The 13801-nt window shown below is 43.0% G+C and overlaps 1 pseudogene; it reads left to right on the top strand.

Moving 5' to 3' along the window:
• The window catches only part of LOC120064008, a 98339-nt pseudogene that overhangs the window by 61819 nt on the left and 22719 nt on the right, over positions 1-13801 (top strand).

Here is a 13801-nt window from a genome sequence, read left to right as displayed (position 1 = left end):
GTCGCTTCACAGCTATTTCCAGGTCTCTCCAGAGCTATTCAATCTGGTTCAAATATGGGCTCTGGCTGGGGCACACAAGAGACTTGTACCAAAGCCACTCCTGCGTTGTCTTGGCTGTGTGCTTAGGGTCGTTGTCCTGTTGGAATGTGGACCTTCACCCCAGTCTTAAGTCCTGAGCCCTCTGGAGCAGGTTTTAATCAAGAATCTCTCTGTACTTTGCTTCATTCATCTTTCCCTCAATCCTGACTAGTTTCTCAGTCCCTGCTGCTGAAAAACATCCCCACAGCATGATGCTGCCACCCCATGCTTCACCGTAGGGATGGTGCCAGGTTTCCTCCAGAGGTGACGCTTGGCATTCAGGCCAAGGAGTTCAATCTTGGTTTCATCAGACCAGAGAATCTTGTTTCTCATGGTCTGAGAGTCCTTTAGGTGCCTTTTGGCAAACTCTAAGTGGGCTGTCATGTGTCTTTTACTGAGGAGTGGCTTCCGTCTGGCCACTACCATAAAGGCCTGATTGGTGGAGTGCTGCAGAGATGATTGTCCTTCTGTAAGGTTCTCCCATTTCCACAGAGGAACTCTGGACTTCTTTCAGAGTGACCATCGGGTTCTTGGTCACCTCCCTGACCAAAGCCCTTCTCTTCTGGTTGCTCAGTTTGACCGGGCGGCCAGCTCCATGAAGAATCTTCGTGGTTCCAAACTTCTTCCTTTTAAGAATGATTGAGGCCACTGTGTTATTGGGGACCTTCAATGCTGCAGACATTTTTTAGTACCCTTCCCCTGGTCTGTGCCTCAACACAATCCTATCTCTGAGCTCTACCGACAATTCCTTCGACCTCATGGTTTGGTTTTTGCTCTGACATGCACTGTCAACTGTGGGACCTTATATAGACAGGTGTGTGCCTTTCCAAATCATGTCCAATCAATTTAATTTACCACAGGTAGACTCCAATAAATTTGTAGAAACATCTCAAGGATGATCAATGGAAACAGGATGCACCTGAGCTCAATTTCGAGTCTCATAGCGAAGGGTCTGAATAGTTATGTAAATAAGGTACCTCGGTTTTTTTTGTGTTTTTATACATTTGCACACAAAAAATACAACCTGTTTTCGCTTTGTCATTATCATCAATGTTTTTAAAAAAAAATCAATTTTAGAATAAGGCTGTAACGTAATAAAATGTAGAACAAGTCAAGAGGTCTGAATACTTTCCAAATTCACTGTATCTTCTACCTCATCTTTCTTGAGTCTAATGATAGACTAAAGGTAACATGTGGCGGGTTCACTTACGCTGTGGTTTGACATTGTGACATTTTAATGCAGTCTTTGGAAAAGCATCAAACCACCTTATGAGCTACACCAGTGGTTCCCAACCAGGGGTACTCGGACCCCTGGGGGTACTTGAGAAGACTCATGAGACCATTGGCCTACTGGTAAAATACACATGAGGGGGGTGGGGTACTTCAGGGGTACTCATGTTAGAGCAAAATTGACTTGGTGGTACAGTAACAGAGAAAGGAACCACTCAGCTACACTGTACCTGCTCTGTGAGAAGAAAGTACATGGTAAAAGTTAGTCAAACTCTGAAATATGACTGATGTAAAATGCATGTTCGCTTTAGCTCAATCAAAGTCGGTGGAAAGTTCAAAACAGTTAACCGATGAAAAGCTCATAAAAGTTATCATTGCAAACAAATGATTGAACTAGTGCAGACGTGTGGACGGCCCTTGTTAAAATACACGGACAGAAGTAGTTGAACAGAAAGGGGATGATTGCTGGTACTTCTGTCTGAACAGCGTTCAACATAGTAAACTGTCAGAACATCCAATTACTCCATGAAGTTATTCAGAAAATGTTTGACATACCTTTCCCCCTGTGCTAAGATTAAATAAAGTATTAAGATATGCACTTTGCTGTGTAGACTTACTATGAAATATAGATTGAGTCATACATTTTGATGAAGCCATGATGTGCGAGGACCATTAAAATGCTTATATTGCGTCCTCGTTAACCCGTTGTTAGAAGGACTATCTGGTTTGGGATGGCAAGCCTCATTATACAGAGCAGCGTTAGCTGCAATTCTCCCATGGCCCTACACTGTTGGCTTTAAGTGTTTATGGTGCTGCTGCCCTACAGAGACAACACCGAACAAGCAACGATGTACTGTTTTCCATCCCATTATGAGGAAGGAATTATGGTGACAGCTTGTGTTTACGTGGACACCATGGAGATGATGCGGCACCCTGAGGAAACCACCAACATGAGGAGACAGACAGTGGCCTCCTACTTCCGGGTATACATCTCCCTCACCATCATCATCATCACTATACCCAATCATTCCATTTCAGCAATGTTTTTCATTTAACTCTAATACAGTACAGAAATAGAAAAGGGTTTTCATTTTTGGGTCAATTTATATCCACCCGTGAATAAGAATGTCAGTAAGAAGATTGTTTTGCTGACACAATGACAAAACAGCATCAGCGCGATATCTGGGAATTCCACAATGACCCTAGGAAATAATGCATAATGCAAATAATAATCCCTGTTTTCTTGTTTGCTCCGCCCCCGTCGCCTTGCTTCGTCTCCTCACTGCGTTGGCAGTACTCCCTGATGGATCTGTTGTCTAAGATAGTGGTGGGTCGGCCCCACTTTGTGCGCTGCATAAAGCCCAACGATGACAGACAGGCGCTGGATTCCTGTAAGGGGAGGGTGATGGTGCAGCTGCGTTACACTGGGGTCCTGGAGACAGTGAACATCCACCACCAGGGCTACTCCCACCGCATCCTGTTTGAAGAGTTTGTTAACAGGTAACAACCGCGCTGTACTGGGCGCCGGGGCGCTAGCTGTGCACTCACGCTGAGTGCTGACACAACCCCAGAGTTAGAGCAGAACAAGTGCACGGCGTGTGCTACATCACACAAAACACGGCTTCCTTAATTGGAAAGGAGTCAAAACTTGAGCAGAGCAAGCGGCTCACTAATTGGCAGTCATTAGTGATAGCATAAGACTACATCTCTTAACTGGGTGGGTTCACTTCACGGAACTGGGAAATAAGGGCAGAATTCAAACAGAGAGGAACTCAGGCTGAGGATAGACATTTTAATTGATTTCTTTACTATTCATGAAGGGTTTGTTTTTGTGCTCCTTGTCCTGGATAGTGTCTATATCTGATATAGGAGCCCATTATTCCCTGGGTGGTTATCATGAATGATGAAATTGGGTTACGGACTTTTTTCTATTAGATACAGGATATTAGATAAGGTTTTTATTTGTTTTCCCAATGTCTGGCAACATCTGCCAATGTGAGAAGATTTCTTCCATTGAAACGGCCTAATAAAATATTAAGCTTAGGTTTGATTTTATCCACACCAAAAAATCCAAAAGCAGGTATTTAAACCTTCTTGAATCCTGTCAAGAATAAAAGACCTGCTCAGACTCAGTCCTTGGGTGTAACGACCTGGGTGTCGGGGGGTGCGAAGTCAGACGCAGGAACAGCAGAGCTTCAATATGTTGAGTCTTTAATACCCAACTGGCAAACAAAATGTCCAACACGGACGTACTGGGTGTCATACACAACGGTCCAATGACACGAGAAACAAACCCAGTCCACAATAACAATATCCACTCCCGAAATCCAAAAGCTACAATATAACAATCCCGCACAAAGAAGCGTACGGGCTGGCTGACTAATAAAGCCACACTAATTAACAACTAACTGAACACAGGTGATACAAATAAACACATAAGGAGGGGGAGGAAAAAGAGTCAGTGGCAGCTAGTAGGCCGGTGACGACGACCGCCGAGCGCCACCCGAACGGGAAGGAGAGCCTGCCTCGGTTGAAGTCGTGACATTGGGGAAATGTAGGAAACCTAGGTTTGATCAATTATCCTTTGAAAAATATTCCAGGCACCTCCAATGGGGAGCTTTAATACGATATCAAATGTAATTAGCTTAGGCTTGTGGCCTGTGTAAAAAGCAGTGAGACGGCTGGTTAGTTCCGCTGCTCCAGGGGAGCTTTTAAAAGATTGTGTGTTTAATTTAGCCTGATTTCTTGCAGAAAACCCTCAATGACCATATGCGGATCTTCTGCCTGTCCCAATTCTAGGACGGTGTTGGTGAGGTTATTTTCACAGTGTTAAAGGTGACAGTTCATCACCTGACAATGGGCTGTTAACCCTCAAATAGAGTGTGTGTGTGTGTGCGTGCGTGCGTGCATGAGTTAAAGGGGGGCTAGATTCTCAAATGTTCAAACGCTGCCGTCCTATTGTGTTACTGGATGGAATTAACCCATCTATTGTTTGGAATATAGGAGACCGTATCTTAGCAAGTCCCTGACTTTCTGTCCTCCGTCGGGACTGCAACCTCGCGATTGAGTCCACCCCATCCCATCCAAGTCAGGCAGAAATAATACTGACAGACTCAGTAGTTAAACTGCACCTGAAGTGGAAAACTGATTTAAATGTGTGCTCTCATATCAAAGGCTCGTCTGATGTTACCAAGGAGTGTGCTTTGTATTTGCCATCAAAGAAATAACAGGTATCAACAGGAATTAGAATGAAAGGCTGTGGAATGGGGGTGTTCAAATATGTTTTTCTTCCAACTCGATTGTTTCACCAGAACACCAGAACACCAGAACACAAGGAATGAACCAACAGTTTGGGAGCCTTGATGTCCCTGAACAAACAGTTATATCAGCTCTGTCCTATGCAGGTGTTTTGTAAACTGTGACAGGCAGGACAGTCAAGGCCTTAGACAATGAAGTAGAGGCATTCCATGGAGTTGATTTACACAGATTGGCCCTGATGGGCATCATCTGTGTAGTGATTGAAATAAGAGAGCGTAGTCCATTCAAAAAGAGCTCAGACAGTAGGCCTCTGTTAGCGGCTCATGGCTCAGTGAGTCTCGTTTTCTTTGTGCACTGTGGGTGGACCCATGCCTCAGATCCATGCATGGTAATTCATTTCATTTAGATTTAAATAAAAATTAAATAAACTTGTATGAAGGAAGAGTCTCTGAACGGTCTGAAAACATAAATTCACAGCTAAACATATGATTACGATATACACTATATAAACAAAAGTATGTGGACAGCCCTTCAAATTAGTGGATACTGCTATTTCAGCCACACCCATTGCTGACAGGTGTATAATATCTAGCACACAGCCATGTAATCTCCATAGACAAACGTTGGCAGTAGAATGGCCTTACTGAAGAGCTCAGTGACTTTGAACGTGGCACTGTCATAGGATGCCACCTTTCCAAAAAGTCAGTTTGTCAAATTTCTTCCCTGCTCGAGTTGCCCCGGTCAACTGTAAGTGCTGTTATTGTGAAGTGGAAACGTCTAGAAGCAACCAGGCTCAGCCACACAATCTCACAGAACAGGACCGGCGAGTGCTGAAGCACATAGTGCATAAAAATTGTCCGTCCTCGGTTGCAACACTCACTACCGAGTTGAAACTGCCTCTGGAAGCAAAGTCAGCACAAGAATTGTTCGTCTGGAGCTTCATGAAATGGGTTTCCATGGCCGAGCAGCCACACTCAAGCCTAAAATCTCCATGCGAAATGCCAAACGCCGGCTGGAGTGGTGTAAAGCTCGCCACCATTGGACTCTGGGCAGTGGAAAAGTGTTCTCTGGAGTGATGAATCACGCTTCACCATCTGGGTTTGGCGTGTTCCAGGAGAACGCTACCTGCCCGAATGCATAGTTCCAACTGTAAAGTTTGGTGGATGTGGAATAATGGTTGGGGCTGTTTTTAATGGTTCCTGCTAAGCCCCTTAGTTCCAGTGAAGGGAAATCTTAACGCTACAGCATACAATGACATTCTAGACGATTCTGTGCTTCCAACTTTCTGGCATCAGTTTGGGGAAGACCCTTTCCTGTTTTAGCCTGATGGTGCCCCATGCAGAAAGCAAGGTTCGTACAGAAATGGTTTGTCGAGATCGGTGTGGAATAACTTCACTGGCCTGCACAGAGCCCTGACCTCAACCCCATCGAACACCTTTGGGATGAATTGGAACGCAAACTGCGAGCCAGGCCTAATCGCCCAACACCAGTGCCTGACTTCACTGATGCTCTTATGGCTGAATGGAAGCAAGTCCCCTCAGCAATGTTCCAACATCTAGTGGAAAGCCTTCCCAGAAGAGTGTTATGGCAGCAAAGGGAGGACCAACTCCATATTAATGCCCATGATTTTGGAATGAAATGTTCGACGAGCAGGTGTCCACATACTTTTTGTCATGAAGTGTATGATAAAGGTCAGACAGTAAAAGGTCAGATATCTTTCCCTCGCCCCTTTTTCATAGGTATTACTACCTTGCTTTCTGGGCTCACCAGGTTCCTGACACCAGCAAAGAGAATGCCGTTGCCATACCGGAGCGGGCCAAACTAGAGAACTGGGTCTTAGGGAAGACGAAGGTAAAGTGATGATGACTGTCCAGATACATTATAGTAATGTTTGTTTCCAAACCTATGGCTGGCATCTCAACTCTGTCCATGGATTGAGGTGCTTCAATGTTAAGCTCCCTGGGTGTACTGTGTGTCAGTTGTTCCTGAAGTACTACCATGTGGAGCAGCTGAACCTGCTGCTGAGAGAGGTGATAGCACGGGTGGTGGTGATGCAGTCCTACATGAAGGGCTGGCTGGGGGGCGAGGCGCTACCGCAGAGAGTAGGAGAAGAGAAACCACGAAGCCATCATCCAGTCAGGGATACCTCCACCTGGCATAATCTGGACTAGTTTTCGTTAAAGAGATTAGTTTGATAACCACAGTGTGAACTATAGGGGAGAGCAACGCTTCAGAGAGTAGACAATAAGAGCTCTGAGAGTTCAAAGGGATCTAGCTCATTGCCACCTGGTTGTGGTGTGTTTTGAAGTGGGATCTCGTGTTGTAGGTGCTGTCTATGTTGTTTCACTGAGGTTGATCAGTAGCTTTTTTCTCTCTGTAGCCTGGAGGGGCCACACTGCCCGACAGAATCTCAAGCAAACCAGGAAGGAGTGGGAAGCTGCAGCTGTTTGCATAAAATCAGGTAAAGCACTGGAGATATTGTTGTATTGTTCTCAGAAGTTCTCAACACACTCGGTAGGGCACTTCTGGAATTTATGTCCAGTTTATGTGCTTGGGGGGGTTTTCTTTCAATATTTTGACGAGAAATTAATATAAAAGCCAGAAAATCGTAAGGTTTGATAAAATACCTTATTGATCTCAATAAGCATTCCATGAAACAGTAATCATTCATTAATAATGTATAAAGAAAGGCTTTTGAAAGTTTGGGCAGCATTTGGTCTCCATGTTTCAGAAGAACAGTGCACATTGAGATCATTTTTTCCTTTCATCTATTTCCCAGTAAAGGCAAGAGAGAAGCTTATCCCTTCTGTTTCCTCACAACTTCCTCTCTCAAATTCCCAGTCTATTACACTGCTCTCACATACCAGAAACAAGATGCCTTTTTGTACTGTCAACCTTTTCATCTGAAATGTAAATTAATTCTTACTCAGTGTGCCTTGACGAAGATCAAAGTGAGCACATTAACCTTTTCGGGCCTCCCCCACTCCTTTGAGCCTCTCGCTGGAGGACAAGGGAGGGTGCCAAGAGGGGGAGGGTTGAGGAGGAAAGAGGAGGGCTGGGGGAGGAGACTTGGCGTTGTTTTATGTGGCTCCTAAGGGCTGCCCTCATCTGGCACACGGAGCATCTCAGTCGCCTGCTCACCTTGTGTAATTGTCCTCCATTAAAACACTTGTATATAACATTGTGGAATGGGTAAACAGGTTTTTTGGTGTGAGAAAAGCTACACTGTCGGCTCTCGCTCGCTATCTCTTTGTAGAAGTGCACATTGATGTGTTTGTGTGTGGGCAGTAGGGCTGTGGAAAGGGCCCGACCTTACATAAGTGGGGCCTCAGCCCCCCGACGGAACACTCCAACACGCTCACATTGTGTGTTTGACTGCAGTTTATAGCCTTTGAGGTGGGCCTGCATTTGCATTATTTAAATAAACAGATGCCTTTCAAATGTATGAGCCTGGTGGCTCCTCAGATCTCGACAGGGCCTGGGGGGGGGCTGCTAACCATCGATCAGATTAGACCATGGAAAATAGAGCTGCTTAACAATGTACTGCAACATGCTTTTCCACTGTGTCAAATTTTACAACTAAAACACTAAGCCCTTTGACTGAATAATGTGAATTGCCCTAATTTGATACATCCAAAAGAGCTGAGGTTGCCCTTTTTAATCACATATTGTTTTGAAAATGAAACCCTCCTTTTAGTACTGGATAACATCTTTGTTTACAGAAATTGTCAAAGACTCCAGTCACCCGAGTCATAGACTGTTCTCTCTGCTACCACACGGCAAGTGGTACCGGAGCGCCAAGTCTAGGACCAAAAGGCTCCTTAACAGCTTCTACCCCCAAGCCATAAGACTGTTGAACAATTAATCAAATGGCCACCCGGACTATTTACATTGACCCCTCCCCCCCTTGTTTTTCCACTGCTGCTACTCGCTGTTTATTATCCATGCATAGTCGATCTTCACCCAGGGGCAAGAGGCTACACCACCGAGGACATGCATTTTTGGGTCAGTTTCAGTTATCTCTGTCTCTGTTTGTGTTTATGTATCCGTCAGGCTCGAATGATTAGGATGCTCCAAAGTTCAGCCATACAGACAGCAGGGTCCTCCACAATGCCCCTAATAGGGGATGATATTCTGTCTTTGAAGGTCATTCGATCTGAGCCTGGTGTGCACCCCTGTCAAGCTCTTTCTCAAGTTCTTACAAAAGGACCTCCGGTAGAGACCACAGTCATGGGGCAAAGGGGTTTGCATACCAGTCACTCAACCGGAGTTCTACTAGGCAGATTTATTTCCTCCCCTCTTTAATGTATTGTTGTTTCAACCACCAGGAAGCTCCTCCTCTTGCACCACATCTCCTTTTTATAAGTCTAATAAATATCTTTCCACCAAGATAGCGCACTTGTCTGACCGCTAACGGGGCTGGGCTCTGAACTGGTCTCCAGATGTAAGAGCTGAACGCCGTTTGTGTTTACTCAGCATATGGCAGACTAGTCATTAAGGAAGTATGTGCAAAGCAGGAGAGCAGCAACTGAACTGCAGTATACATGGTGTCTGGCCAGTGCTGCTCGCAAATCCAACCTAGCTGACTCTCACACTCTCCTTTAACACTTGTTCTTTCATTCAAGTCCCCTATTTGCTCTCTCTTGTCTTAGTATTTAGAATAGTATTGGTTTATTCCATAATCTTTAAATGTTAAAGGTTCAATGCAGCTGTTTTTATCTCAATATTAAAATAATTTCAGGGTAACAGTTAAGTACCTTACTGTGATTGTTTTCAATTTAAATTGTAAAAAAAGGAACAAAAATAGCAATTTCTCAAGCAATAATTTTGCTAGGACTGTCTGGGAGTGGTCTGAGTGGGGAGGGGAAAACTGAAAACTAGCTGTTATTGGCAGAGAGGTTTGGAACTATCTTTGTTACTGGTCTATTAACGGATTTACTGCCTGGTGATGCCACCAGACAGGCCCAAACTCCATCCCACCAAAACAGGCTGAAATTTCAGGCAGTCTTTTCAAACGGCTCTTACACAATTTTTTAAAATTCTTTTTTTATTTAACCTTTATTTAACTAGGCAAGTCAGTTAACAAATTCTTATTTACAATGAGGGCCTACCCTACTATAAGGGCATTATCATAATTTCACAATTTCACAGGATCATTCCAACCTCATCGTGTAGAAATATATATAAAATACAGGAAAAGGATGTTTTTGACTGCATTGGACCTTTAAGGGTCTGAACTGACAGGTTTAAAATGCAATTTTTAGAATGTAAATACATAGAAAATCCTTCCCTGGGCACAAACTGGTTGAATCAATGTTGTTTCTACGTGATGTGTCAACATATTGTGATATGGAATCTATGTGGTGTTACAAGTTTTGTTTTTTCAATTTCTGTTTTTAGGTTGGACTTTAGCACGTATAGCTCGTTAGCACATAGGGTGCACCGTTTGGTGTCACCTCGTTAGTCAGTTTGTGTTACACCAGTGCTGGCTTGTCATCTCGTTAGTGGGAAGGTGTTTCCCCTATGCTCCAGTTGTCTTGATAGATGCGGAGGGTTAACACCTTAAGTTGGCTCTCCCTATTTAGATTTCTAGACAAACAATCCTTTATCCGACTTCCCCGATTTTCGTTTTGCTCCACCCTTTTGGTTTACTTCCTGTCTTAAAAGCTTGGTGTGGGTTTTTCTTTTGTTTGCCTCTTAGTGGGAAAGTTTAGTGGGCTTTCATGGTGGGTGTTTTTTAGGTCCCAGTTCTTGTTGTAAAGCAACTTTCAGTGGACACCCCACATGAGTGTCTTTTAGAACACCTCCTAAAACCCCACCTGTTTCCTTTTGGTTGTTGTCACTGACTCTTTGTTAGTTCCCCCTTCTGTTTGAGCGACATTTTTCGTTTTCTTGCTGGGGAACGTAACAGTGGAAAATACATTGAACTTTTGGAATACAGTAAATCGTCTATTAACTTGTCGACAAGTTAACACATGTTGGATTCACGTCTCCAACTAAACCAAAAAGAAAAGTTAAAGAATAGGATTGAGCCAGTGGCTCAAATGAAACTATCCAACCATTAGATACATCTCTTTATATGTTGATATTTGGTTGCATTATCAACCAAACACAATTCAATATTACTTTTTTAACACAGTAAATAGCCTAAAGTTAAGGCTATCTTACAAACTAATGTAACAGTATTTATTCAACCTTAAAATGAGTAACTCATAGATGGCCACATTTTGAGGTTACTATAACTACAGTATAAATGTCATACATAATCATAGAAAGAGTGCATGCTCAACATAGCATGCAAAGGTTGCAGGACTTTGGAAATCCTCACAATAATCTGTGCAGAATCTCATACAGCATTGATCACTTGCACCTTTTAATGTAATATTAAGGGGAAACGGGGCTACCTAGTCAGTTGTATAACTGAATGCATTCAACTGAAATGTGTCTTCCACATTTAACCCAACCCCTCTGAATCAGAGAGGTGCAGGGGGCTGCCTTAATTACATCCATGGCACCCAGGGAACAGTGCCTTGCTCAGGGGCAGAACAACAGATTTTTACCTTGTCAGCTCAGGGATTCGATCCAGCAACTTCTCAGTTACTAACCACTAGGCTACCCGCTCTAACCACTAGGCTACCAGCAAGCAGGCAGTTACCTGCAATCCAGGTCATTTGATTGTGCTATTAGATGAAGCACAGTGATAAGACATTAAGTTGTTGTATAAATACAAAATATCTGACATTGTATTCTAACTTTGTTGTGCTTTTAAATGGTTGAAAGCGCAGTGATAACACATTTAGATGACAAATAAACCAAAAATCACACATTGTTTTTCCATTGGAATTTGTGCTTTTAGATGGTTGAAAGGATAGTTATAACACATTGGGAATTCAACAAACTTCTGTCTTTCCTTTTTGAGTGGGTGAATAAATGTTGAAATCTCATTGATCAACGTCTCAACCAAATATTACCCAAATGTCCACGTTGAAATGATGTGGTGAACCCAGTGGGTTGGGTTTGGCACTATATTGCCAACTGATGCACAGATCCTCCATTTTGATGGAGGAGATGAAATCTTTATTCATTTCAACTTTTGTTGACTTTGTCGGTCAAGGCAATGCATCTCTCCAGACTCTTACTAGATTTTTACATCTGAAAATGTTATGCTTGTTGTATACCCGGGCTGAGTTTTTCTTCTGGGAATTTTTCTCCATGTTTACAATCATATTCCCTGGTGAGACAACTTCAAAACTCAACTTAACAATTCTGTTTAATCAGTGTTGGAATCGCTCCATATAGATTTATTTTGACTTGATCTGGCACATTCTCTCCTTTCAAGATCTGCGTGTTCTTACCTAGACACTGTTACTTTCCCCTTTTATATCCCTCAGTGCACACGGTCTATGTTTGTGTCCATCTCCTAAGGTTTCTATTGCATCATACTTCCAAATGTGAATAATATTCTCCGCCTTTGTTCTATTGCTCCTGTGTAGTGTGTCTTTGAATTTTGATTATATCTACTGTAGCACATTAAATCTATTGTGATAGGTGGTTTAGGGTCAGTCCTCTCAACTATCTTTTTCACCTTTTGTAGATATGATGGCAGACACATTTTCAGTGATGATAGAGAGAAGGTAAGTTTATATCAGAGAAATTAATATTTTCAGCATGCGGCATTCATAATACTGTACTTCTACAAAGCCCCTTGAACATAGATTATTCGTGAGAGTTTTTTTTGAGTCCTTGAGACAAAAGACTTCTCTTGCTCCAAACTCCATCTCAGAGGAGAGACAGGGTGGTACGGGAATGGAAGAATCAAAAGGCTGGAAATTCACTGCTGAGAATAAATGCTCACTGTTCCCTGAGGTGATTTGTCTTTGCGCTTCTCTTTCTACAGATGTAAGAGCCCTTTTTTAGTAAAGACCTGAGGTTCTTTGGTAGCACTTTGATATCCTGCTCGAATTCAATATGTGAAATAGAAGAGCCACTCCGTGACTTGGAGCACATCATAGTCTTTGAAGTCTGATCCAATTTTTGCTGCTCACCATTTGATGTTGAAAGGATGAAATGAGGAAAACGTAGAGTTTTTGCCAGTAACTCTGCTGAGCATATGTAAGATTAAAAAAGCAAAATCCTTTGGAGGATGTACTTAGAAATGTTAAGCAGATTAATACTTTCCTATAGCTCTTTTATTTAAAGATAAAATTAAATACGAGAGGATGTCTGTGTGCTGTTATTTTCACCCTCACAATTAAGTCAGTGTGCTGCTATTTGCAGGAAGGTAGGGGTAATAGAGGGGCCAATGCGATTGCATTAGCATGTGATTAACATTGCAAAACACATTCATGGGTTCTAGTAAATGCGTCTGCCAAAACAGTAAATTCAAAATAAATGAATTTGAATCCAGTGACTGAGTAAGAAACAATAATAAGACATGACAATAAGACATGACTATGAACCAATAATAAATAGGCAGCCTGCTTTTACTTGTCAGTCTGTCTGTCTGTCAGTCTATGTATTTTCTGTTTCCATTGACAGTATTCTTCAGGCTGTGTTTATGCCTCTTCTTTAAAGGTTGCCTCCGACAACCATGATAGACAAGTGAGAGACGACAGCAGAGACAAAGGGATAGAAGACACAGTAGTGAAGCCTTGCAGGGAGACAGGCAGTCTGCGAGACACACAGTGTAAACAAGGTAAGCCCAAGTACACAGCTGGCGGGTGCAGGTAATTACAAAAGGAGACAGGAGAAATCCTGCTTTAATGGATAAAGTGCCATTTTTAATACAGATCCCCTTTCAACCTTTCATCCCTACCAATCCTTCCTGCCATTTTTTTGTTGACAACAAAGGGATGGTGTATTATGAGTAATCATTTCTGTGGTATTTTAATAACCTAGGTCAGTTCATCATAAACGATGTCTCATCGCGAGGGTTTTAGAAGCACCGAGCACTTCAAAGCCTCATTCCCCCACACGCCGAGCCCTTCACTAAAGATCCCATCAATGTCTCTAATAGACCCACATAGCAATGGTGACAGGAAAAAACACAAACCCTGATTTGTTGAACATATGTTTGGTTTGCTTTTTGCCCAAGGCGCTGAATTCCATTAATTCATGCTGCCTGGGAGGCTGAGTGGGTGGTTGAGTAGGGGGTTGCTGATTACGGCCGTCACCCAGCCCACCACTAGCCTGCCTGAGTAATGGGGGCTCGGCCCTTCATTAATGTTATTAGGAG

This window comes from Salvelinus namaycush, chromosome 19, assembly GCF_016432855.1.
Source record: "Salvelinus namaycush isolate Seneca chromosome 19, SaNama_1.0, whole genome shotgun sequence".
Lineage (NCBI taxonomy): Eukaryota > Metazoa > Chordata > Actinopteri > Salmoniformes > Salmonidae > Salvelinus > Salvelinus namaycush.
The sequence above is the reverse complement of the archived record's forward strand: the minus strand, read 5'-3'. Positions and strand labels throughout refer to the sequence as shown.